The sequence below is a fragment of the Citrus sinensis genome, chromosome 6, assembly GCF_022201045.2.
Source record: "Citrus sinensis cultivar Valencia sweet orange chromosome 6, DVS_A1.0, whole genome shotgun sequence".
Lineage (NCBI taxonomy): Eukaryota > Viridiplantae > Streptophyta > Magnoliopsida > Sapindales > Rutaceae > Citrus > Citrus sinensis.
In genome coordinates, this window is record NC_068561.1 from 2,509,092 (window position 1) to 2,530,073 (window position 20,982).

At 55.1% G+C, this 20,982-nt stretch overlaps 42 non-coding genes across 42 annotated transcripts; all 42 read left to right on the forward strand.

The window, feature by feature from the left end:
• Positions 1 to 154: 154 nt before the first annotated feature.
• Positions 155 to 273, forward strand: LOC127903221 (5S ribosomal RNA). Its single transcript, XR_008055940.1, has one exon. It is a non-coding gene; the product is annotated as a 5S ribosomal RNA (ribosomal RNA).
• A 380-nt stretch (positions 274 to 653) lies between these two features.
• Positions 654 to 772, forward strand: LOC127903233 (5S ribosomal RNA). Its single transcript, XR_008055951.1, has one exon. It is a non-coding gene; the product is annotated as a 5S ribosomal RNA (ribosomal RNA).
• Positions 773 to 1,152: 380 nt separating this feature from the next.
• On the forward strand, positions 1,153 to 1,271 carry LOC127903244 (5S ribosomal RNA). Its single transcript, XR_008055962.1, has one exon. It is a non-coding gene; the product is annotated as a 5S ribosomal RNA (ribosomal RNA).
• Positions 1,272 to 1,651: 380 nt separating this feature from the next.
• LOC127903255 (5S ribosomal RNA) lies at positions 1,652 to 1,770 on the forward strand. Its single transcript, XR_008055973.1, has one exon. It is a non-coding gene; the product is annotated as a 5S ribosomal RNA (ribosomal RNA).
• A 380-nt stretch (positions 1,771 to 2,150) lies between these two features.
• Positions 2,151 to 2,269, forward strand: LOC127903266 (5S ribosomal RNA). The gene has a single exon (XR_008055984.1). It is a non-coding gene; the product is annotated as a 5S ribosomal RNA (ribosomal RNA).
• Positions 2,270 to 2,649: 380 nt separating this feature from the next.
• On the forward strand, positions 2,650 to 2,768 carry LOC127903277 (5S ribosomal RNA). Its single transcript, XR_008055995.1, has one exon. It is a non-coding gene; the product is annotated as a 5S ribosomal RNA (ribosomal RNA).
• Positions 2,769 to 3,148: 380 nt separating this feature from the next.
• On the forward strand, positions 3,149 to 3,267 carry LOC127903289 (5S ribosomal RNA). Its single transcript, XR_008056007.1, has one exon. It is a non-coding gene; the product is annotated as a 5S ribosomal RNA (ribosomal RNA).
• A 380-nt stretch (positions 3,268 to 3,647) lies between these two features.
• LOC127903300 (5S ribosomal RNA) lies at positions 3,648 to 3,766 on the forward strand. Its single transcript, XR_008056018.1, has one exon. It is a non-coding gene; the product is annotated as a 5S ribosomal RNA (ribosomal RNA).
• A 380-nt stretch (positions 3,767 to 4,146) lies between these two features.
• LOC127903311 (5S ribosomal RNA) lies at positions 4,147 to 4,265 on the forward strand. The gene has a single exon (XR_008056029.1). It is a non-coding gene; the product is annotated as a 5S ribosomal RNA (ribosomal RNA).
• A 380-nt stretch (positions 4,266 to 4,645) lies between these two features.
• Positions 4,646 to 4,764, forward strand: LOC127903322 (5S ribosomal RNA). Its single transcript, XR_008056040.1, has one exon. It is a non-coding gene; the product is annotated as a 5S ribosomal RNA (ribosomal RNA).
• A 380-nt stretch (positions 4,765 to 5,144) lies between these two features.
• Positions 5,145 to 5,263, forward strand: LOC127903333 (5S ribosomal RNA). Its single transcript, XR_008056051.1, has one exon. It is a non-coding gene; the product is annotated as a 5S ribosomal RNA (ribosomal RNA).
• A 380-nt stretch (positions 5,264 to 5,643) lies between these two features.
• Positions 5,644 to 5,762, forward strand: LOC127903344 (5S ribosomal RNA). Its single transcript, XR_008056062.1, has one exon. It is a non-coding gene; the product is annotated as a 5S ribosomal RNA (ribosomal RNA).
• A 380-nt stretch (positions 5,763 to 6,142) lies between these two features.
• LOC127903356 (5S ribosomal RNA) lies at positions 6,143 to 6,261 on the forward strand. The gene has a single exon (XR_008056073.1). It is a non-coding gene; the product is annotated as a 5S ribosomal RNA (ribosomal RNA).
• Positions 6,262 to 6,641: 380 nt separating this feature from the next.
• Positions 6,642 to 6,760, forward strand: LOC127903367 (5S ribosomal RNA). Its single transcript, XR_008056084.1, has one exon. It is a non-coding gene; the product is annotated as a 5S ribosomal RNA (ribosomal RNA).
• A 380-nt stretch (positions 6,761 to 7,140) lies between these two features.
• On the forward strand, positions 7,141 to 7,259 carry LOC127903378 (5S ribosomal RNA). Its single transcript, XR_008056095.1, has one exon. It is a non-coding gene; the product is annotated as a 5S ribosomal RNA (ribosomal RNA).
• Positions 7,260 to 7,639: 380 nt separating this feature from the next.
• LOC127903390 (5S ribosomal RNA) lies at positions 7,640 to 7,758 on the forward strand. The gene has a single exon (XR_008056106.1). It is a non-coding gene; the product is annotated as a 5S ribosomal RNA (ribosomal RNA).
• A 380-nt stretch (positions 7,759 to 8,138) lies between these two features.
• Positions 8,139 to 8,257, forward strand: LOC127903402 (5S ribosomal RNA). The gene has a single exon (XR_008056118.1). It is a non-coding gene; the product is annotated as a 5S ribosomal RNA (ribosomal RNA).
• Positions 8,258 to 8,637: 380 nt separating this feature from the next.
• Positions 8,638 to 8,756, forward strand: LOC127903413 (5S ribosomal RNA). The gene has a single exon (XR_008056129.1). It is a non-coding gene; the product is annotated as a 5S ribosomal RNA (ribosomal RNA).
• Positions 8,757 to 9,136: 380 nt separating this feature from the next.
• LOC127903424 (5S ribosomal RNA) lies at positions 9,137 to 9,255 on the forward strand. Its single transcript, XR_008056140.1, has one exon. It is a non-coding gene; the product is annotated as a 5S ribosomal RNA (ribosomal RNA).
• Positions 9,256 to 9,635: 380 nt separating this feature from the next.
• LOC127903435 (5S ribosomal RNA) lies at positions 9,636 to 9,754 on the forward strand. Its single transcript, XR_008056151.1, has one exon. It is a non-coding gene; the product is annotated as a 5S ribosomal RNA (ribosomal RNA).
• A 381-nt stretch (positions 9,755 to 10,135) lies between these two features.
• Positions 10,136 to 10,254, forward strand: LOC127903446 (5S ribosomal RNA). Its single transcript, XR_008056162.1, has one exon. It is a non-coding gene; the product is annotated as a 5S ribosomal RNA (ribosomal RNA).
• Positions 10,255 to 10,634: 380 nt separating this feature from the next.
• LOC127903457 (5S ribosomal RNA) lies at positions 10,635 to 10,753 on the forward strand. The gene has a single exon (XR_008056173.1). It is a non-coding gene; the product is annotated as a 5S ribosomal RNA (ribosomal RNA).
• A 380-nt stretch (positions 10,754 to 11,133) lies between these two features.
• LOC127903468 (5S ribosomal RNA) lies at positions 11,134 to 11,252 on the forward strand. Its single transcript, XR_008056184.1, has one exon. It is a non-coding gene; the product is annotated as a 5S ribosomal RNA (ribosomal RNA).
• A 381-nt stretch (positions 11,253 to 11,633) lies between these two features.
• Positions 11,634 to 11,752, forward strand: LOC127903479 (5S ribosomal RNA). Its single transcript, XR_008056195.1, has one exon. It is a non-coding gene; the product is annotated as a 5S ribosomal RNA (ribosomal RNA).
• A 380-nt stretch (positions 11,753 to 12,132) lies between these two features.
• Positions 12,133 to 12,251, forward strand: LOC127903490 (5S ribosomal RNA). The gene has a single exon (XR_008056206.1). It is a non-coding gene; the product is annotated as a 5S ribosomal RNA (ribosomal RNA).
• Positions 12,252 to 12,632: 381 nt separating this feature from the next.
• On the forward strand, positions 12,633 to 12,751 carry LOC127903501 (5S ribosomal RNA). Its single transcript, XR_008056217.1, has one exon. It is a non-coding gene; the product is annotated as a 5S ribosomal RNA (ribosomal RNA).
• Positions 12,752 to 13,131: 380 nt separating this feature from the next.
• LOC127903513 (5S ribosomal RNA) lies at positions 13,132 to 13,250 on the forward strand. Its single transcript, XR_008056229.1, has one exon. It is a non-coding gene; the product is annotated as a 5S ribosomal RNA (ribosomal RNA).
• A 380-nt stretch (positions 13,251 to 13,630) lies between these two features.
• On the forward strand, positions 13,631 to 13,749 carry LOC127903524 (5S ribosomal RNA). The gene has a single exon (XR_008056240.1). It is a non-coding gene; the product is annotated as a 5S ribosomal RNA (ribosomal RNA).
• A 380-nt stretch (positions 13,750 to 14,129) lies between these two features.
• Positions 14,130 to 14,248, forward strand: LOC127903535 (5S ribosomal RNA). The gene has a single exon (XR_008056251.1). It is a non-coding gene; the product is annotated as a 5S ribosomal RNA (ribosomal RNA).
• Positions 14,249 to 14,628: 380 nt separating this feature from the next.
• Positions 14,629 to 14,747, forward strand: LOC127903545 (5S ribosomal RNA). The gene has a single exon (XR_008056261.1). It is a non-coding gene; the product is annotated as a 5S ribosomal RNA (ribosomal RNA).
• A 380-nt stretch (positions 14,748 to 15,127) lies between these two features.
• On the forward strand, positions 15,128 to 15,246 carry LOC127903556 (5S ribosomal RNA). Its single transcript, XR_008056272.1, has one exon. It is a non-coding gene; the product is annotated as a 5S ribosomal RNA (ribosomal RNA).
• Positions 15,247 to 15,626: 380 nt separating this feature from the next.
• On the forward strand, positions 15,627 to 15,745 carry LOC127903566 (5S ribosomal RNA). The gene has a single exon (XR_008056281.1). It is a non-coding gene; the product is annotated as a 5S ribosomal RNA (ribosomal RNA).
• Positions 15,746 to 16,125: 380 nt separating this feature from the next.
• Positions 16,126 to 16,244, forward strand: LOC127903573 (5S ribosomal RNA). Its single transcript, XR_008056282.1, has one exon. It is a non-coding gene; the product is annotated as a 5S ribosomal RNA (ribosomal RNA).
• A 380-nt stretch (positions 16,245 to 16,624) lies between these two features.
• On the forward strand, positions 16,625 to 16,743 carry LOC127903577 (5S ribosomal RNA). Its single transcript, XR_008056285.1, has one exon. It is a non-coding gene; the product is annotated as a 5S ribosomal RNA (ribosomal RNA).
• Positions 16,744 to 17,123: 380 nt separating this feature from the next.
• On the forward strand, positions 17,124 to 17,242 carry LOC127903579 (5S ribosomal RNA). Its single transcript, XR_008056287.1, has one exon. It is a non-coding gene; the product is annotated as a 5S ribosomal RNA (ribosomal RNA).
• A 381-nt stretch (positions 17,243 to 17,623) lies between these two features.
• LOC127903588 (5S ribosomal RNA) lies at positions 17,624 to 17,742 on the forward strand. Its single transcript, XR_008056296.1, has one exon. It is a non-coding gene; the product is annotated as a 5S ribosomal RNA (ribosomal RNA).
• Positions 17,743 to 18,123: 381 nt separating this feature from the next.
• On the forward strand, positions 18,124 to 18,242 carry LOC127903594 (5S ribosomal RNA). Its single transcript, XR_008056302.1, has one exon. It is a non-coding gene; the product is annotated as a 5S ribosomal RNA (ribosomal RNA).
• Positions 18,243 to 18,624: 382 nt separating this feature from the next.
• LOC127903521 (5S ribosomal RNA) lies at positions 18,625 to 18,743 on the forward strand. The gene has a single exon (XR_008056237.1). It is a non-coding gene; the product is annotated as a 5S ribosomal RNA (ribosomal RNA).
• Positions 18,744 to 19,123: 380 nt separating this feature from the next.
• LOC127903600 (5S ribosomal RNA) lies at positions 19,124 to 19,242 on the forward strand. Its single transcript, XR_008056309.1, has one exon. It is a non-coding gene; the product is annotated as a 5S ribosomal RNA (ribosomal RNA).
• A 381-nt stretch (positions 19,243 to 19,623) lies between these two features.
• Positions 19,624 to 19,742, forward strand: LOC127903608 (5S ribosomal RNA). Its single transcript, XR_008056317.1, has one exon. It is a non-coding gene; the product is annotated as a 5S ribosomal RNA (ribosomal RNA).
• A 380-nt stretch (positions 19,743 to 20,122) lies between these two features.
• Positions 20,123 to 20,241, forward strand: LOC127903618 (5S ribosomal RNA). The gene has a single exon (XR_008056327.1). It is a non-coding gene; the product is annotated as a 5S ribosomal RNA (ribosomal RNA).
• Positions 20,242 to 20,621: 380 nt separating this feature from the next.
• Positions 20,622 to 20,740, forward strand: LOC127903626 (5S ribosomal RNA). The gene has a single exon (XR_008056335.1). It is a non-coding gene; the product is annotated as a 5S ribosomal RNA (ribosomal RNA).
• The last annotated feature ends 242 nt before the right edge of the window (positions 20,741 to 20,982 follow it).

Here is a 20,982-nt window from a genome sequence, read left to right on the forward strand (position 1 = left end):
TTAGCGGGTTTCGACCGCCGGCGCGGGGTCTCCGGGGCACCTCGGACCCGCCGGGGAGCGGGGAAAGGGCCGCGGAGGGATGAATTGTGCGGCGGCCGAGTCGGGGCAGGCGAGGGGGGCACGGGTTAAGTAGATTTGCAGTGCACATGCTGATGGGTGCGACCATACCAGCACTAATGCACCGGATCCCATCAGAACTCCGCAGTTAAGCGTGCTTGGGCGAGAGCAGTACTAAGATGGGTGACCTCTTGGGAAGTCCTCGTGTTGCACCCCTCTTTTTATCTTTTCAGCCGGTTAATCATCTTTTCGCGGCCGACCCCTTCAATTGTTGGAGACAAATAGGGTGGTCAAGTTCCGGAGGAGCTTGGGGGCGTTTTTTGACCCTTAATTTCGAATTTTTCTTGTATTTTGACACATTTTTAAGATTACAATTTTTTTGACCCTCGTCGTCAGCCGGTTAATCATCTTTTCGCGGCCGGCCCCTTCACTTTTGCGTGCGTTAGCGGGTTTCGACCGCCGGCGCGGGGTCTCCGGGGCACCTCGGACCCGCCGGGGAGCGGGGAAAGGGCCGCGGAGGGATGAATTGTGCGGCGGCCGAGTCGGGGCAGGCGAGGGGGGCACGGGTTAAGTAGATTTGCAGTGCACATGCTGATGGGTGCGACCATACCAGCACTAATGCACCGGATCCCATCAGAACTCCGCAGTTAAGCGTGCTTGGGCGAGAGCAGTACTAAGATGGGTGACCTCTTGGGAAGTCCTCGTGTTGCACCCCTCTTTTTATCTTTTCAGCCGGTTAATCATCTTTTCGCGGCCGACCCCTTCAATTGTTGGAGACAAATAGGGTGGTCAAGTTCCGGAGGAGCTTGGGGGCGTTTTTTGACCCTTAATTTCGAATTTTTCTTGTATTTTGACACATTTTTAAGATTACAATTTTTTTGACCCTCGTCGTCAGCCGGTTAATCATCTTTTCGCGGCCGGCCCCTTCACTTTTGCGTGCGTTAGCGGGTTTCGACCGCCGGCGCGGGGTCTCCGGGGCACCTCGGACCCGCCGGGGAGCGGGGAAAGGGCCGCGGAGGGATGAATTGTGCGGCGGCCGAGTCGGGGCAGGCGAGGGGGGCACGGGTTAAGTAGATTTGCAGTGCACATGCTGATGGGTGCGACCATACCAGCACTAATGCACCGGATCCCATCAGAACTCCGCAGTTAAGCGTGCTTGGGCGAGAGCAGTACTAAGATGGGTGACCTCTTGGGAAGTCCTCGTGTTGCACCCCTCTTTTTATCTTTTCAGCCGGTTAATCATCTTTTCGCGGCCGACCCCTTCAATTGTTGGAGACAAATAGGGTGGTCAAGTTCCGGAGGAGCTTGGGGGCGTTTTTTGACCCTTAATTTCGAATTTTTCTTGTATTTTGACACATTTTTAAGATTACAATTTTTTTGACCCTCGTCGTCAGCCGGTTAATCATCTTTTCGCGGCCGGCCCCTTCACTTTTGCGTGCGTTAGCGGGTTTCGACCGCCGGCGCGGGGTCTCCGGGGCACCTCGGACCCGCCGGGGAGCGGGGAAAGGGCCGCGGAGGGATGAATTGTGCGGCGGCCGAGTCGGGGCAGGCGAGGGGGGCACGGGTTAAGTAGATTTGCAGTGCACATGCTGATGGGTGCGACCATACCAGCACTAATGCACCGGATCCCATCAGAACTCCGCAGTTAAGCGTGCTTGGGCGAGAGCAGTACTAAGATGGGTGACCTCTTGGGAAGTCCTCGTGTTGCACCCCTCTTTTTATCTTTTCAGCCGGTTAATCATCTTTTCGCGGCCGACCCCTTCAATTGTTGGAGACAAATAGGGTGGTCAAGTTCCGGAGGAGCTTGGGGGCGTTTTTTGACCCTTAATTTCGAATTTTTCTTGTATTTTGACACATTTTTAAGATTACAATTTTTTTGACCCTCGTCGTCAGCCGGTTAATCATCTTTTCGCGGCCGGCCCCTTCACTTTTGCGTGCGTTAGCGGGTTTCGACCGCCGGCGCGGGGTCTCCGGGGCACCTCGGACCCGCCGGGGAGCGGGGAAAGGGCCGCGGAGGGATGAATTGTGCGGCGGCCGAGTCGGGGCAGGCGAGGGGGGCACGGGTTAAGTAGATTTGCAGTGCACATGCTGATGGGTGCGACCATACCAGCACTAATGCACCGGATCCCATCAGAACTCCGCAGTTAAGCGTGCTTGGGCGAGAGCAGTACTAAGATGGGTGACCTCTTGGGAAGTCCTCGTGTTGCACCCCTCTTTTTATCTTTTCAGCCGGTTAATCATCTTTTCGCGGCCGACCCCTTCAATTGTTGGAGACAAATAGGGTGGTCAAGTTCCGGAGGAGCTTGGGGGCGTTTTTTGACCCTTAATTTCGAATTTTTCTTGTATTTTGACACATTTTTAAGATTACAATTTTTTTGACCCTCGTCGTCAGCCGGTTAATCATCTTTTCGCGGCCGGCCCCTTCACTTTTGCGTGCGTTAGCGGGTTTCGACCGCCGGCGCGGGGTCTCCGGGGCACCTCGGACCCGCCGGGGAGCGGGGAAAGGGCCGCGGAGGGATGAATTGTGCGGCGGCCGAGTCGGGGCAGGCGAGGGGGGCACGGGTTAAGTAGATTTGCAGTGCACATGCTGATGGGTGCGACCATACCAGCACTAATGCACCGGATCCCATCAGAACTCCGCAGTTAAGCGTGCTTGGGCGAGAGCAGTACTAAGATGGGTGACCTCTTGGGAAGTCCTCGTGTTGCACCCCTCTTTTTATCTTTTCAGCCGGTTAATCATCTTTTCGCGGCCGACCCCTTCAATTGTTGGAGACAAATAGGGTGGTCAAGTTCCGGAGGAGCTTGGGGGCGTTTTTTGACCCTTAATTTCGAATTTTTCTTGTATTTTGACACATTTTTAAGATTACAATTTTTTTGACCCTCGTCGTCAGCCGGTTAATCATCTTTTCGCGGCCGGCCCCTTCACTTTTGCGTGCGTTAGCGGGTTTCGACCGCCGGCGCGGGGTCTCCGGGGCACCTCGGACCCGCCGGGGAGCGGGGAAAGGGCCGCGGAGGGATGAATTGTGCGGCGGCCGAGTCGGGGCAGGCGAGGGGGGCACGGGTTAAGTAGATTTGCAGTGCACATGCTGATGGGTGCGACCATACCAGCACTAATGCACCGGATCCCATCAGAACTCCGCAGTTAAGCGTGCTTGGGCGAGAGCAGTACTAAGATGGGTGACCTCTTGGGAAGTCCTCGTGTTGCACCCCTCTTTTTATCTTTTCAGCCGGTTAATCATCTTTTCGCGGCCGACCCCTTCAATTGTTGGAGACAAATAGGGTGGTCAAGTTCCGGAGGAGCTTGGGGGCGTTTTTTGACCCTTAATTTCGAATTTTTCTTGTATTTTGACACATTTTTAAGATTACAATTTTTTTGACCCTCGTCGTCAGCCGGTTAATCATCTTTTCGCGGCCGGCCCCTTCACTTTTGCGTGCGTTAGCGGGTTTCGACCGCCGGCGCGGGGTCTCCGGGGCACCTCGGACCCGCCGGGGAGCGGGGAAAGGGCCGCGGAGGGATGAATTGTGCGGCGGCCGAGTCGGGGCAGGCGAGGGGGGCACGGGTTAAGTAGATTTGCAGTGCACATGCTGATGGGTGCGACCATACCAGCACTAATGCACCGGATCCCATCAGAACTCCGCAGTTAAGCGTGCTTGGGCGAGAGCAGTACTAAGATGGGTGACCTCTTGGGAAGTCCTCGTGTTGCACCCCTCTTTTTATCTTTTCAGCCGGTTAATCATCTTTTCGCGGCCGACCCCTTCAATTGTTGGAGACAAATAGGGTGGTCAAGTTCCGGAGGAGCTTGGGGGCGTTTTTTGACCCTTAATTTCGAATTTTTCTTGTATTTTGACACATTTTTAAGATTACAATTTTTTTGACCCTCGTCGTCAGCCGGTTAATCATCTTTTCGCGGCCGGCCCCTTCACTTTTGCGTGCGTTAGCGGGTTTCGACCGCCGGCGCGGGGTCTCCGGGGCACCTCGGACCCGCCGGGGAGCGGGGAAAGGGCCGCGGAGGGATGAATTGTGCGGCGGCCGAGTCGGGGCAGGCGAGGGGGGCACGGGTTAAGTAGATTTGCAGTGCACATGCTGATGGGTGCGACCATACCAGCACTAATGCACCGGATCCCATCAGAACTCCGCAGTTAAGCGTGCTTGGGCGAGAGCAGTACTAAGATGGGTGACCTCTTGGGAAGTCCTCGTGTTGCACCCCTCTTTTTATCTTTTCAGCCGGTTAATCATCTTTTCGCGGCCGACCCCTTCAATTGTTGGAGACAAATAGGGTGGTCAAGTTCCGGAGGAGCTTGGGGGCGTTTTTTGACCCTTAATTTCGAATTTTTCTTGTATTTTGACACATTTTTAAGATTACAATTTTTTTGACCCTCGTCGTCAGCCGGTTAATCATCTTTTCGCGGCCGGCCCCTTCACTTTTGCGTGCGTTAGCGGGTTTCGACCGCCGGCGCGGGGTCTCCGGGGCACCTCGGACCCGCCGGGGAGCGGGGAAAGGGCCGCGGAGGGATGAATTGTGCGGCGGCCGAGTCGGGGCAGGCGAGGGGGGCACGGGTTAAGTAGATTTGCAGTGCACATGCTGATGGGTGCGACCATACCAGCACTAATGCACCGGATCCCATCAGAACTCCGCAGTTAAGCGTGCTTGGGCGAGAGCAGTACTAAGATGGGTGACCTCTTGGGAAGTCCTCGTGTTGCACCCCTCTTTTTATCTTTTCAGCCGGTTAATCATCTTTTCGCGGCCGACCCCTTCAATTGTTGGAGACAAATAGGGTGGTCAAGTTCCGGAGGAGCTTGGGGGCGTTTTTTGACCCTTAATTTCGAATTTTTCTTGTATTTTGACACATTTTTAAGATTACAATTTTTTTGACCCTCGTCGTCAGCCGGTTAATCATCTTTTCGCGGCCGGCCCCTTCACTTTTGCGTGCGTTAGCGGGTTTCGACCGCCGGCGCGGGGTCTCCGGGGCACCTCGGACCCGCCGGGGAGCGGGGAAAGGGCCGCGGAGGGATGAATTGTGCGGCGGCCGAGTCGGGGCAGGCGAGGGGGGCACGGGTTAAGTAGATTTGCAGTGCACATGCTGATGGGTGCGACCATACCAGCACTAATGCACCGGATCCCATCAGAACTCCGCAGTTAAGCGTGCTTGGGCGAGAGCAGTACTAAGATGGGTGACCTCTTGGGAAGTCCTCGTGTTGCACCCCTCTTTTTATCTTTTCAGCCGGTTAATCATCTTTTCGCGGCCGACCCCTTCAATTGTTGGAGACAAATAGGGTGGTCAAGTTCCGGAGGAGCTTGGGGGCGTTTTTTGACCCTTAATTTCGAATTTTTCTTGTATTTTGACACATTTTTAAGATTACAATTTTTTTGACCCTCGTCGTCAGCCGGTTAATCATCTTTTCGCGGCCGGCCCCTTCACTTTTGCGTGCGTTAGCGGGTTTCGACCGCCGGCGCGGGGTCTCCGGGGCACCTCGGACCCGCCGGGGAGCGGGGAAAGGGCCGCGGAGGGATGAATTGTGCGGCGGCCGAGTCGGGGCAGGCGAGGGGGGCACGGGTTAAGTAGATTTGCAGTGCACATGCTGATGGGTGCGACCATACCAGCACTAATGCACCGGATCCCATCAGAACTCCGCAGTTAAGCGTGCTTGGGCGAGAGCAGTACTAAGATGGGTGACCTCTTGGGAAGTCCTCGTGTTGCACCCCTCTTTTTATCTTTTCAGCCGGTTAATCATCTTTTCGCGGCCGACCCCTTCAATTGTTGGAGACAAATAGGGTGGTCAAGTTCCGGAGGAGCTTGGGGGCGTTTTTTGACCCTTAATTTCGAATTTTTCTTGTATTTTGACACATTTTTAAGATTACAATTTTTTTGACCCTCGTCGTCAGCCGGTTAATCATCTTTTCGCGGCCGGCCCCTTCACTTTTGCGTGCGTTAGCGGGTTTCGACCGCCGGCGCGGGGTCTCCGGGGCACCTCGGACCCGCCGGGGAGCGGGGAAAGGGCCGCGGAGGGATGAATTGTGCGGCGGCCGAGTCGGGGCAGGCGAGGGGGGCACGGGTTAAGTAGATTTGCAGTGCACATGCTGATGGGTGCGACCATACCAGCACTAATGCACCGGATCCCATCAGAACTCCGCAGTTAAGCGTGCTTGGGCGAGAGCAGTACTAAGATGGGTGACCTCTTGGGAAGTCCTCGTGTTGCACCCCTCTTTTTATCTTTTCAGCCGGTTAATCATCTTTTCGCGGCCGACCCCTTCAATTGTTGGAGACAAATAGGGTGGTCAAGTTCCGGAGGAGCTTGGGGGCGTTTTTTGACCCTTAATTTCGAATTTTTCTTGTATTTTGACACATTTTTAAGATTACAATTTTTTTGACCCTCGTCGTCAGCCGGTTAATCATCTTTTCGCGGCCGGCCCCTTCACTTTTGCGTGCGTTAGCGGGTTTCGACCGCCGGCGCGGGGTCTCCGGGGCACCTCGGACCCGCCGGGGAGCGGGGAAAGGGCCGCGGAGGGATGAATTGTGCGGCGGCCGAGTCGGGGCAGGCGAGGGGGGCACGGGTTAAGTAGATTTGCAGTGCACATGCTGATGGGTGCGACCATACCAGCACTAATGCACCGGATCCCATCAGAACTCCGCAGTTAAGCGTGCTTGGGCGAGAGCAGTACTAAGATGGGTGACCTCTTGGGAAGTCCTCGTGTTGCACCCCTCTTTTTATCTTTTCAGCCGGTTAATCATCTTTTCGCGGCCGACCCCTTCAATTGTTGGAGACAAATAGGGTGGTCAAGTTCCGGAGGAGCTTGGGGGCGTTTTTTGACCCTTAATTTCGAATTTTTCTTGTATTTTGACACATTTTTAAGATTACAATTTTTTTGACCCTCGTCGTCAGCCGGTTAATCATCTTTTCGCGGCCGGCCCCTTCACTTTTGCGTGCGTTAGCGGGTTTCGACCGCCGGCGCGGGGTCTCCGGGGCACCTCGGACCCGCCGGGGAGCGGGGAAAGGGCCGCGGAGGGATGAATTGTGCGGCGGCCGAGTCGGGGCAGGCGAGGGGGGCACGGGTTAAGTAGATTTGCAGTGCACATGCTGATGGGTGCGACCATACCAGCACTAATGCACCGGATCCCATCAGAACTCCGCAGTTAAGCGTGCTTGGGCGAGAGCAGTACTAAGATGGGTGACCTCTTGGGAAGTCCTCGTGTTGCACCCCTCTTTTTATCTTTTCAGCCGGTTAATCATCTTTTCGCGGCCGACCCCTTCAATTGTTGGAGACAAATAGGGTGGTCAAGTTCCGGAGGAGCTTGGGGGCGTTTTTTGACCCTTAATTTCGAATTTTTCTTGTATTTTGACACATTTTTAAGATTACAATTTTTTTGACCCTCGTCGTCAGCCGGTTAATCATCTTTTCGCGGCCGGCCCCTTCACTTTTGCGTGCGTTAGCGGGTTTCGACCGCCGGCGCGGGGTCTCCGGGGCACCTCGGACCCGCCGGGGAGCGGGGAAAGGGCCGCGGAGGGATGAATTGTGCGGCGGCCGAGTCGGGGCAGGCGAGGGGGGCACGGGTTAAGTAGATTTGCAGTGCACATGCTGATGGGTGCGACCATACCAGCACTAATGCACCGGATCCCATCAGAACTCCGCAGTTAAGCGTGCTTGGGCGAGAGCAGTACTAAGATGGGTGACCTCTTGGGAAGTCCTCGTGTTGCACCCCTCTTTTTATCTTTTCAGCCGGTTAATCATCTTTTCGCGGCCGACCCCTTCAATTGTTGGAGACAAATAGGGTGGTCAAGTTCCGGAGGAGCTTGGGGGCGTTTTTTGACCCTTAATTTCGAATTTTTCTTGTATTTTGACACATTTTTAAGATTACAATTTTTTTGACCCTCGTCGTCAGCCGGTTAATCATCTTTTCGCGGCCGGCCCCTTCACTTTTGCGTGCGTTAGCGGGTTTCGACCGCCGGCGCGGGGTCTCCGGGGCACCTCGGACCCGCCGGGGAGCGGGGAAAGGGCCGCGGAGGGATGAATTGTGCGGCGGCCGAGTCGGGGCAGGCGAGGGGGGCACGGGTTAAGTAGATTTGCAGTGCACATGCTGATGGGTGCGACCATACCAGCACTAATGCACCGGATCCCATCAGAACTCCGCAGTTAAGCGTGCTTGGGCGAGAGCAGTACTAAGATGGGTGACCTCTTGGGAAGTCCTCGTGTTGCACCCCTCTTTTTATCTTTTCAGCCGGTTAATCATCTTTTCGCGGCCGACCCCTTCAATTGTTGGAGACAAATAGGGTGGTCAAGTTCCGGAGGAGCTTGGGGGCGTTTTTTGACCCTTAATTTCGAATTTTTCTTGTATTTTGACACATTTTTAAGATTACAATTTTTTTGACCCTCGTCGTCAGCCGGTTAATCATCTTTTCGCGGCCGGCCCCTTCACTTTTGCGTGCGTTAGCGGGTTTCGACCGCCGGCGCGGGGTCTCCGGGGCACCTCGGACCCGCCGGGGAGCGGGGAAAGGGCCGCGGAGGGATGAATTGTGCGGCGGCCGAGTCGGGGCAGGCGAGGGGGGCACGGGTTAAGTAGATTTGCAGTGCACATGCTGATGGGTGCGACCATACCAGCACTAATGCACCGGATCCCATCAGAACTCCGCAGTTAAGCGTGCTTGGGCGAGAGCAGTACTAAGATGGGTGACCTCTTGGGAAGTCCTCGTGTTGCACCCCTCTTTTTATCTTTTCAGCCGGTTAATCATCTTTTCGCGGCCGACCCCTTCAATTGTTGGAGACAAATAGGGTGGTCAAGTTCCGGAGGAGCTTGGGGGCGTTTTTTGACCCTTAATTTCGAATTTTTCTTGTATTTTGACACATTTTTAAGATTACAATTTTTTTGACCCTCGTCGTCAGCCGGTTAATCATCTTTTCGCGGCCGGCCCCTTCACTTTTGCGTGCGTTAGCGGGTTTCGACCGCCGGCGCGGGGTCTCCGGGGCACCTCGGACCCGCCGGGGAGCGGGGAAAGGGCCGCGGAGGGATGAATTGTGCGGCGGCCGAGTCGGGGCAGGCGAGGGGGGCACGGGTTAAGTAGATTTGCAGTGCACATGCTGATGGGTGCGACCATACCAGCACTAATGCACCGGATCCCATCAGAACTCCGCAGTTAAGCGTGCTTGGGCGAGAGCAGTACTAAGATGGGTGACCTCTTGGGAAGTCCTCGTGTTGCACCCCTCTTTTTATCTTTTCAGCCGGTTAATCATCTTTTCGCGGCCGACCCCTTCAATTGTTGGAGACAAATAGGGTGGTCAAGTTCCGGAGGAGCTTGGGGGCGTTTTTTGACCCTTAATTTCGAATTTTTCTTGTATTTTGACACATTTTTAAGATTACAATTTTTTTGACCCTCGTCGTCAGCCGGTTAATCATCTTTTCGCGGCCGGCCCCTTCACTTTTGCGTGCGTTAGCGGGTTTCGACCGCCGGCGCGGGGTCTCCGGGGCACCTCGGACCCGCCGGGGAGCGGGGAAAGGGCCGCGGAGGGATGAATTGTGCGGCGGCCGAGTCGGGGCAGGCGAGGGGGGCACGGGTTAAGTAGATTTGCAGTGCACATGCTGATGGGTGCGACCATACCAGCACTAATGCACCGGATCCCATCAGAACTCCGCAGTTAAGCGTGCTTGGGCGAGAGCAGTACTAAGATGGGTGACCTCTTGGGAAGTCCTCGTGTTGCACCCCTCTTTTTATCTTTTCAGCCGGTTAATCATCTTTTCGCGGCCGACCCCTTCAATTGTTGGAGACAAATAGGGTGGTCAAGTTCCGGAGGAGCTTGGGGGCGTTTTTTGACCCTTAATTTCGAATTTTTCTTGTATTTTGACACATTTTTAAGATTACAATTTTTTTGACCCTCGTCGTCAGCCGGTTAATCATCTTTTCGCGGCCGGCCCCTTCACTTTTGCGTGCGTTAGCGGGTTTCGACCGCCGGCGCGGGGTCTCCGGGGCACCTCGGACCCGCCGGGGAGCGGGGGAAAGGGCCGCGGAGGGATGAATTGTGCGGCGGCCGAGTCGGGGCAGGCGAGGGGGGCACGGGTTAAGTAGATTTGCAGTGCACATGCTGATGGGTGCGACCATACCAGCACTAATGCACCGGATCCCATCAGAACTCCGCAGTTAAGCGTGCTTGGGCGAGAGCAGTACTAAGATGGGTGACCTCTTGGGAAGTCCTCGTGTTGCACCCCTCTTTTTATCTTTTCAGCCGGTTAATCATCTTTTCGCGGCCGACCCCTTCAATTGTTGGAGACAAATAGGGTGGTCAAGTTCCGGAGGAGCTTGGGGGCGTTTTTTGACCCTTAATTTCGAATTTTTCTTGTATTTTGACACATTTTTAAGATTACAATTTTTTTGACCCTCGTCGTCAGCCGGTTAATCATCTTTTCGCGGCCGGCCCCTTCACTTTTGCGTGCGTTAGCGGGTTTCGACCGCCGGCGCGGGGTCTCCGGGGCACCTCGGACCCGCCGGGGAGCGGGGAAAGGGCCGCGGAGGGATGAATTGTGCGGCGGCCGAGTCGGGGCAGGCGAGGGGGGCACGGGTTAAGTAGATTTGCAGTGCACATGCTGATGGGTGCGACCATACCAGCACTAATGCACCGGATCCCATCAGAACTCCGCAGTTAAGCGTGCTTGGGCGAGAGCAGTACTAAGATGGGTGACCTCTTGGGAAGTCCTCGTGTTGCACCCCTCTTTTTATCTTTTCAGCCGGTTAATCATCTTTTCGCGGCCGACCCCTTCAATTGTTGGAGACAAATAGGGTGGTCAAGTTCCGGAGGAGCTTGGGGGCGTTTTTTGACCCTTAATTTCGAATTTTTCTTGTATTTTGACACATTTTTAATATTACAATTTTTTTGACCCTCGTCGTCAGCCGGTTAATCATCTTTTCGCGGCCGGCCCCTTCACTTTTGCGTGCGTTAGCGGGTTTCGACCGCCGGCGCGGGGTCTCCGGGGCACCTCGGACCCGCCGGGGAGCGGGGAAAGGGCCGCGGAGGGATGAATTGTGCGGCGGCCGAGTCGGGGCAGGCGAGGGGGGCACGGGTTAAGTAGATTTGCAGTGCACATGCTGATGGGTGCGACCATACCAGCACTAATGCACCGGATCCCATCAGAACTCCGCAGTTAAGCGTGCTTGGGCGAGAGCAGTACTAAGATGGGTGACCTCTTGGGAAGTCCTCGTGTTGCACCCCTCTTTTTATCTTTTCAGCCGGTTAATCATCTTTTCGCGGCCGACCCCTTCAATTGTTGGAGACAAATAGGGTGGTCAAGTTCCGGAGGAGCTTGGGGGCGTTTTTTGACCCTTAATTTCGAATTTTTCTTGTATTTTGACACATTTTTAAGATTACAATTTTTTTGACCCTCGTCGTCAGCCGGTTAATCATCTTTTCGCGGCCGGCCCCTTCACTTTTGCGTGCGTTAGCGGGTTTCGACCGCCGGCGCGGGGTCTCCGGGGCACCTCGGACCCGCCGGGGAGCGGGGGAAAGGGCCGCGGAGGGATGAATTGTGCGGCGGCCGAGTCGGGGCAGGCGAGGGGGGCACGGGTTAAGTAGATTTGCAGTGCACATGCTGATGGGTGCGACCATACCAGCACTAATGCACCGGATCCCATCAGAACTCCGCAGTTAAGCGTGCTTGGGCGAGAGCAGTACTAAGATGGGTGACCTCTTGGGAAGTCCTCGTGTTGCACCCCTCTTTTTATCTTTTCAGCCGGTTAATCATCTTTTCGCGGCCGACCCCTTCAATTGTTGGAGACAAATAGGGTGGTCAAGTTCCGGAGGAGCTTGGGGGCGTTTTTTGACCCTTAATTTCGAATTTTTCTTGTATTTTGACACATTTTTAAGATTACAATTTTTTTGACCCTCGTCGTCAGCCGGTTAATCATCTTTTCGCGGCCGGCCCCTTCACTTTTGCGTGCGTTAGCGGGTTTCGACCGCCGGCGCGGGGTCTCCGGGGCACCTCGGACCCGCCGGGGAGCGGGGAAAGGGCCGCGGAGGGATGAATTGTGCGGCGGCCGAGTCGGGGCAGGCGAGGGGGGCACGGGTTAAGTAGATTTGCAGTGCACATGCTGATGGGTGCGACCATACCAGCACTAATGCACCGGATCCCATCAGAACTCCGCAGTTAAGCGTGCTTGGGCGAGAGCAGTACTAAGATGGGTGACCTCTTGGGAAGTCCTCGTGTTGCACCCCTCTTTTTATCTTTTCAGCCGGTTAATCATCTTTTCGCGGCCGACCCCTTCAATTGTTGGAGACAAATAGGGTGGTCAAGTTCCGGAGGAGCTTGGGGGCGTTTTTTGACCCTTAATTTCGAATTTTTCTTGTATTTTGACACATTTTTAAGATTACAATTTTTTTGACCCTCGTCGTCAGCCGGGTTAATCATCTTTTCGCGGCCGGCCCCTTCACTTTTGCGTGCGTTAGCGGGTTTCGACCGCCGGCGCGGGGTCTCCGGGGCACCTCGGACCCGCCGGGGAGCGGGGAAAGGGCCGCGGAGGGATGAATTGTGCGGCGGCCGAGTCGGGGCAGGCGAGGGGGGCACGGGTTAAGTAGATTTGCAGTGCACATGCTGATGGGTGCGACCATACCAGCACTAATGCACCGGATCCCATCAGAACTCCGCAGTTAAGCGTGCTTGGGCGAGAGCAGTACTAAGATGGGTGACCTCTTGGGAAGTCCTCGTGTTGCACCCCTCTTTTTATCTTTTCAGCCGGTTAATCATCTTTTCGCGGCCGACCCCTTCAATTGTTGGAGACAAATAGGGTGGTCAAGTTCCGGAGGAGCTTGGGGGCGTTTTTTGACCCTTAATTTCGAATTTTTCTTGTATTTTGACACATTTTTAAGATTACAATTTTTTTGACCCTCGTCGTCAGCCGGTTAATCATCTTTTCGCGGCCGGCCCCTTCACTTTTGCGTGCGTTAGCGGGTTTCGACCGCCGGCGCGGGGTCTCCGGGGCACCTCGGACCCGCCGGGGAGCGGGGAAAGGGCCGCGGAGGGATGAATTGTGCGGCGGCCGAGTCGGGGCAGGCGAGGGGGGCACGGGTTAAGTAGATTTGCAGTGCACATGCTGATGGGTGCGACCATACCAGCACTAATGCACCGGATCCCATCAGAACTCCGCAGTTAAGCGTGCTTGGGCGAGAGCAGTACTAAGATGGGTGACCTCTTGGGAAGTCCTCGTGTTGCACCCCTCTTTTTATCTTTTCAGCCGGTTAATCATCTTTTCGCGGCCGACCCCTTCAATTGTTGGAGACAAATAGGGTGGTCAAGTTCCGGAGGAGCTTGGGGGCGTTTTTTGACCCTTAATTTCGAATTTTTCTTGTATTTTGACACATTTTTAAGATTACAATTTTTTTGACCCTCGTCGTCAGCCGGTTAATCATCTTTTCGCGGCCGGCCCCTTCACTTTTGCGTGCGTTAGCGGGTTTCGACCGCCGGCGCGGGGTCTCCGGGGCACCTCGGACCCGCCGGGGAGCGGGGAAAGGGCCGCGGAGGGATGAATTGTGCGGCGGCCGAGTCGGGGCAGGCGAGGGGGGCACGGGTTAAGTAGATTTGCAGTGCACATGCTGATGGGTGCGACCATACCAGCACTAATGCACCGGATCCCATCAGAACTCCGCAGTTAAGCGTGCTTGGGCGAGAGCAGTACTAAGATGGGTGACCTCTTGGGAAGTCCTCGTGTTGCACCCCTCTTTTTATCTTTTCAGCCGGTTAATCATCTTTTCGCGGCCGACCCCTTCAATTGTTGGAGACAAATAGGGTGGTCAAGTTCCGGAGGAGCTTGGGGGCGTTTTTTGACCCTTAATTTCGAATTTTTCTTGTATTTTGACACATTTTTAAGATTACAATTTTTTTGACCCTCGTCGTCAGCCGGTTAATCATCTTTTCGCGGCCGGCCCCTTCACTTTTGCGTGCGTTAGCGGGTTTCGACCGCCGGCGCGGGGTCTCCGGGGCACCTCGGACCCGCCGGGGAGCGGGGAAAGGGCCGCGGAGGGATGAATTGTGCGGCGGCCGAGTCGGGGCAGGCGAGGGGGGCACGGGTTAAGTAGATTTGCAGTGCACATGCTGATGGGTGCGACCATACCAGCACTAATGCACCGGATCCCATCAGAACTCCGCAGTTAAGCGTGCTTGGGCGAGAGCAGTACTAAGATGGGTGACCTCTTGGGAAGTCCTCGTGTTGCACCCCTCTTTTTATCTTTTCAGCCGGTTAATCATCTTTTCGCGGCCGACCCCTTCAATTGTTGGAGACAAATAGGGTGGTCAAGTTCCGGAGGAGCTTGGGGGCGTTTTTTGACCCTTAATTTCGAATTTTTCTTGTATTTTGACACATTTTTAAGATTACAATTTTTTTGACCCTCGTCGTCAGCCGGTTAATCATCTTTTCGCGGCCGGCCCCTTCACTTTTGCGTGCGTTAGCGGGTTTCGACCGCCGGCGCGGGGTCTCCGGGGCACCTCGGACCCGCCGGGGAGCGGGGAAAGGGCCGCGGAGGGATGAATTGTGCGGCGGCCGAGTCGGGGCAGGCGAGGGGGGCACGGGTTAAGTAGATTTGCAGTGCACATGCTGATGGGTGCGACCATACCAGCACTAATGCACCGGATCCCATCAGAACTCCGCAGTTAAGCGTGCTTGGGCGAGAGCAGTACTAAGATGGGTGACCTCTTGGGAAGTCCTCGTGTTGCACCCCTCTTTTTATCTTTTCAGCCGGTTAATCATCTTTTCGCGGCCGACCCCTTCAATTGTTGGAGACAAATAGGGTGGTCAAGTTCCGGAGGAGCTTGGGGGCGTTTTTTGACCCTTAATTTCGAATTTTTCTTGTATTTTGACACATTTTTAAGATTACAATTTTTTTGACCCTCGTCGTCAGCCGGTTAATCATCTTTTCGCGGCCGGCCCCTTCACTTTTGCGTGCGTTAGCGGGTTTCGACCGCCGGCGCGGGGTCTCCGGGGCACCTCGGACCCGCCGGGGAGCGGGGAAAGGGCCGCGGAGGGATGAATTGTGCGGCGGCCGAGTCGGGGCAGGCGAGGGGGGCACGGGTTAAGTAGATTTGCAGTGCACATGCTGATGGGTGCGACCATACCAGCACTAATGCACCGGATCCCATCAGAACTCCGCAGTTAAGCGTGCTTGGGCGAGAGCAGTACTAAGATGGGTGACCTCTTGGGAAGTCCTCGTGTTGCACCCCTCTTTTTATCTTTTCAGCCGGTTAATCATCTTTTCGCGGCCGACCCCTTCAATTGTTGGAGACAAATAGGGTGGTCAAGTTCCGGAGGAGCTTGGGGGCGTTTTTTGACCCTTAATTTCGAATTTTTCTTGTATTTTGACACATTTTTAAGATTACAATTTTTTTGACCCTCGTCGTCAGCCGGTTAATCATCTTTTCGCGGCCGGCCCCTTCACTTTTGCGTGCGTTAGCGGGTTTCGACCGCCGGCGCGGGGTCTCCGGGGCACCTCGGACCCGCCGGGGAGCGGGGAAAGGGCCGCGGAGGGATGAATTGTGCGGCGGCCGAGTCGGGGCAGGCGAGGGGGGCACGGGTTAAGTAGATTTGCAGTGCACATGCTGATGGGTGCGACCATACCAGCACTAATGCACCGGATCCCATCAGAACTCCGCAGTTAAGCGTGCTTGGGCGAGAGCAGTACTAAGATGGGTGACCTCTTGGGAAGTCCTCGTGTTGCACCCCTCTTTTTATCTTTTCAGCCGGTTAATCATCTTTTCGCGGCCGACCCCTTCAATTGTTGGAGACAAATAGGGTGGTCAAGTTCCGGAGGAGCTTGGGGGCGTTTTTTGACCCTTAATTTCGAATTTTTCTTGTATTTTGACACATTTTTAAGATTACAATTTTTTTGACCCTCGTCGTCAGCCGGTTAATCATCTTTTCGCGGCCGGCCCCTTCACTTTTGCGTGCGTTAGCGGGTTTCGACCGCCGGCGCGGGGTCTCCGGGGCACCTCGGACCCGCCGGGGAGCGGGGAAAGGGCCGCGGAGGGATGAATTGTGCGGCGGCCGAGTCGGGGCAGGCGAGGGGGGCACGGGTTAAGTAGATTTGCAGTGCACATGCTGATGGGTGCGACCATACCAGCACTAATGCACCGGATCCCATCAGAACTCCGCAGTTAAGCGTGCTTGGGCGAGAGCAGTACTAAGATGGGTGACCTCTTGGGAAGTCCTCGTGTTGCACCCCTCTTTTTATCTTTTCAGCCGGTTAATCATCTTTTCGCGGCCGACCCCTTCAATTGTTGGAGACAAATAGGGTGGTCAAGTTCCGGAGGAGCTTGGGGGCGTTTTTTGACCCTTAATTTCGAATTTTTCTTGTATTTTGACACATTTTTAAGATTACAATTTTTTTGACCCTCGTCGTCAGCCGGTTAATCATCTTTTCGCGGCCGGCCCCTTCACTTTTGCGTGCGTTAGCGGGTTTCGACCGCCGGCGCGGGGTCTCCGGGGCACCTCGGACCCGCCGGGGAGCGGGGAAAGGGCCGCGGAGGGATGAATTGTGCGGCGGCCGAGTCGGGGCAGGCGAGGGGGGCACGGGTTAAGTAGATTTGCAGTGCACATGCTGATGGGTGCGACCATACCAGCACTAATGCACCGGATCCCATCAGAACTCCGCAGTTAAGCGTGCTTGGGCGAGAGCAGTACTAAGATGGGTGACCTCTTGGGAAGTCCTCGTGTTGCACCCCTCTTTTTATCTTTTCAGCCGGTTAATCATCTTTTCGCGGCCGACCCCTTCAATTGTTGGAGACAAATAGGGTGGTCAAGTTCCGGAGGAGCTTGGGGGCGTTTTTTGACCCTTAATTTCGAATTTTTCTTGTATTTTGACACATTTTTAAGATTACAATTTTTTTGACCCTCGTCGTCAGCCGGTTAATCATCTTTTCGCGGCCGGCCCCTTCACTTTTGCGTGCGTTAGCGGGTTTCGACCGCCGGCGCGGGGTCTCCGGGGCACCTCGGACCCGCCGGGGAGCGGGGAAAGGGCCGCGGAGGGATGAATTGTGCGGCGGCCGAGTCGGGGCAGGCGAGGGGGGCACGGGTTAAGTAGATTTGCAGTGCACATGCTGATGGGTGCGACCATACCAGCACTAATGCACCGGATCCCATCAGAACTCCGCAGTTAAGCGTGCTTGGGCGAGAGCAGTACTAAGATGGGTGACCTCTTGGGAAGTCCTCGTGTTGCACCCCTCTTTTTATCTTTTCAGCCGGTTAATCATCTTTTCGCGGCCGACCCCTTCAATTGTTGGAGACAAATAGGGTGGTCAAGTTCCGGAGGAGCTTGGGGGCGTTTTTTGACCCTTAATTTCGAATTTTTCTTGTATTTTGACACATTTTTAAGATTACAATTTTTTTGACCCTCGTCGTCAGCCGGGTTAATCATCTTTTCGCGGCCGGCCCCTTCACTTTTGCGTGCGTTAGCGGGTTTCGACCGCCGGCGCGGGGTCTCCGGGGCACCTCGGACCCGCCGGGGAGCGGGGAAAGGGCCGCGGAGGGATGAATTGTGCGGCGGCCGAGTCGGGGCAGGCGAGGGGGGCACGGGTTAAGTAGATTTGCAGTGCACATGCTGATGGGTGCGACCATACCAGCACTAATGCACCGGATCCCATCAGAACTCCGCAGTTAAGCGTGCTTGGGCGAGAGCAGTACTAAGATGGGTGACCTCTTGGGAAGTCCTCGTGTTGCACCCCTCTTTTTATCTTTTCAGCCGGTTAATCATCTTTTCGCGGCCGACCCCTTCAATTGTTGGAGACAAATAGGGTGGTCAAGTTCCGGAGGAGCTTGGGGGCGTTTTTTGACCCTTAATTTCGAATTTTTCTTGTATTTTGACACATTTTTAAGATTACAATTTTTTTGACCCTCGTCGTCAGCCGGGTTAATCATCTTTTCGCGGCCGGCCCCTTCACTTTTGCGTGCGTTAGCGGGTTTCGACCGCCGGCGCGGGGTCTCCGGGGCACCTCGGACCCGCCGGGGAGCGGGGAAAGGGCCGCGGAGGGATGAATTGTGCGGCGGCCGAGTCGGGGCAGGCGAGGGGGGCACGGGTTAAGTAGATTTGCAGTGCACATGCTGATGGGTGCGACCATACCAGCACTAATGCACCGGATCCCATCAGAACTCCGCAGTTAAGCGTGCTTGGGCGAGAGCAGTACTAAGATGGGTGACCTCTTGGGAAGTCCTCGTGTTGCACCCCTCTTTTTATCTTTTCAGCCGGTTAATCATCTTTTCGCGGCCGACCCCTTCAATTGTTGGAGACAAATAGGGTGGTCAAGTTCCGGAGGAGCTTGGGGGCGTTTTTTGACCCTTAATTTCGAATTTTTCTTGTATTTTGACACATTTTTAAGATTACAATTTTTTTGACCCTCGTCGTCAGCCGGTTAATCATCTTTTCGCGGCCGGCCCCTTCACTTTTGCGTGCGTTAGCGGGTTTCGACCGCCGGCGCGGGGTCTCCGGGGCACCTCGGACCCGCCGGGGAGCGGGGGAAAGGGCCGCGGAGGGATGAATTGTGCGGCGGCCGAGTCGGGGCAGGCGAGGGGGGGCACGGGTTAAGTAGATTTGCAGTGCACATGCTGATGGGTGCGACCATACCAGCACTAATGCACCGGATCCCATCAGAACTCCGCAGTTAAGCGTGCTTGGGCCCGAGCAGTACTAAGATGGGTGACCTCTTGGGAAGTCCTCGTGTTGCACCCCTCTTTTTATCTTTTCAGCCGGTTAATCATCTTTTCGCGGCCGACCCCTTCACTTTTTGGAGCCAAATAGGGTGGTCAAGTTCCGGAGGAGCTTGGGGGCGTTTTTTGACCCTTAATTTCGAATTTTTCTTGTATTTTGACACATTTTTAAGATTACAATTTTTTTGACCCTCGTCGTCAGCCGGTTAATCATCTTTTCGCGGCCGGCCCCTTCACTTTTGCGTGCGTTAGCGGGTTTCGACCGCCGGCGCGGGGTCTCCGGGGCACCTCGGACCCGCCGGGGAGCGGGGGAAGGGCCGCGGAGGGATGAATTGTGCGGCGGCCGAGTCGGGGCAGGCGAGGGGGGCACGGGTTAAGTAGATTTGCAGTGCACATGCTGATGGGTGCGACCATACCAGCACTAATGCACCGGATCCCATCAGAACTCCGCAGTTAAGCGTGCTTGGGCGAGAGCAGTACTAAGATGGGTGACCTCTTGGGAAGTCCTCGTGTTGCACCCCTCTTTTTATCTTTTCAGCCGGTTAATCATCTTTTCGCGGCCGACCCCTTCAATTGTTGGAGACAAATAGGGTGGTCAAGTTCCGGAGGAGCTTGGGGGCGTTTTTTTGACCCTTAATTTCGAATTTTTCTTGTATTTTGACACATTTTTAAGATTACAATTTTTTTGACCCTCGTCGTCAGCCGGTTAATCATCTTTTCGCGGCCGGCCCCTTCACTTTTGCGTGCGTTAGCGGGTTTCGACCGCCGGCGCGGGGTCTCCGGGGCACCTCGGACCCGCCGGGGAGCGGGGAAAGGGCCGCGGAGGGATGAATTGTGCGGCGGCCGAGTCGGGGCAGGCGAGGGGGGCACGGGTTAAGTAGATTTGCAGTGCACATGCTGATGGGTGCGACCATACCAGCACTAATGCACCGGATCCCATCAGAACTCCGCAGTTAAGCGTGCTTGGGCGAGAGCAGTACTAAGATGGGTGACCTCTTGGGAAGTCCTCGTGTTGCACCCCTCTTTTTATCTTTTCAGCCGGTTAATCATCTTTTCGCGGCCGACCCCTTCAATTGTTGGAGACAAATAGGGTGGTCAAGTTCCGGAGGAGCTTGGGGGCGTTTTTTGACCCTTAATTTCGAATTTTTCTTGTATTTTGACACATTTTTAAGATTACAATTTTTTTGACCCTCGTCGTCAGCCGGTTAATCATCTTTTCGCGGCCGGCCCCTTCACTTTTGCGTGCGTTAGCGGGTTTCGACCGCCGGCGCGGGGTCTCCGGGGCACCTCGGACCCGCCGGGGAGCGGGGAAAGGGCCGCGGAGGGATGAATTGTGCGGCGGCCGAGTCGGGGCAGGCGAGGGGGGCACGGGTTAAGTAGATTTGCAGTGCACATGCTGATGGGTGCGACCATACCAGCACTAATGCACCGGATCCCATCAGAACTCCGCAGTTAAGCGTGCTTGGGCGAGAGCAGTACTAAGATGGGTGACCTCTTGGGAAGTCCTCGTGTTGCACCCCTCTTTTTATCTTTTCAGCCGGTTAATCATCTTTTCGCGGCCGACCCCTTCAATTGTTGGAGACAAATAGGGTGGTCAAGTTCCGGAGGAGCTTGGGGGCGTTTTTTGACCCTTAATTTCGAATTTTTCTTGTATTTTGACACATTTTTAAGATTACAATTTTTTTGACCCTCGTCGTCAGCCGGTTAATCATCTTTTCGCGGCCGGCCCCTTCACTTTTGCGTGCGTTAGCGGGTTTCGACCGCCGGCGCGGGGTCTCCGGGGCACCTCGGACCCGCCGGGGAGCGGGGAAAGGGCCGCGGAGGGATGAATTGTGCGGCGGCCGAGTCGGGGCAGGCGAGGGGGGCACGGGTTAAGTAGATTTGCAGTGCACATGCTGATGGGTGCGACCATACCAGCACTAATGCACCGGATCCCATCAGAACTCCGCAGTTAAGCGTGCTTGGGCGAGAGCAGTACTAAGATGGGTGACCTCTTGGGAAGTCCTCGTGTTGCACCCCTCTTTTTATCTTTTCAGCCGGTTAATCATCTTTTCGCGGCCGACCCCTTCAATTGTTGGAGACAAATAGGGTGGTCAAGTTCCGGAGGAGCTTGGGGGCGTTTTTTGACCCTTAATTTCGAATTTTTCTTGTATTTTGACACATTTTTAAGATTACAATTTTTTTGACCCTCGTCGTCAGCCGGTTAATCATCTTTTCGCGGCCGGCCCCTTCACTTTTGCGTGCGTTAGCGGGTTTCGACC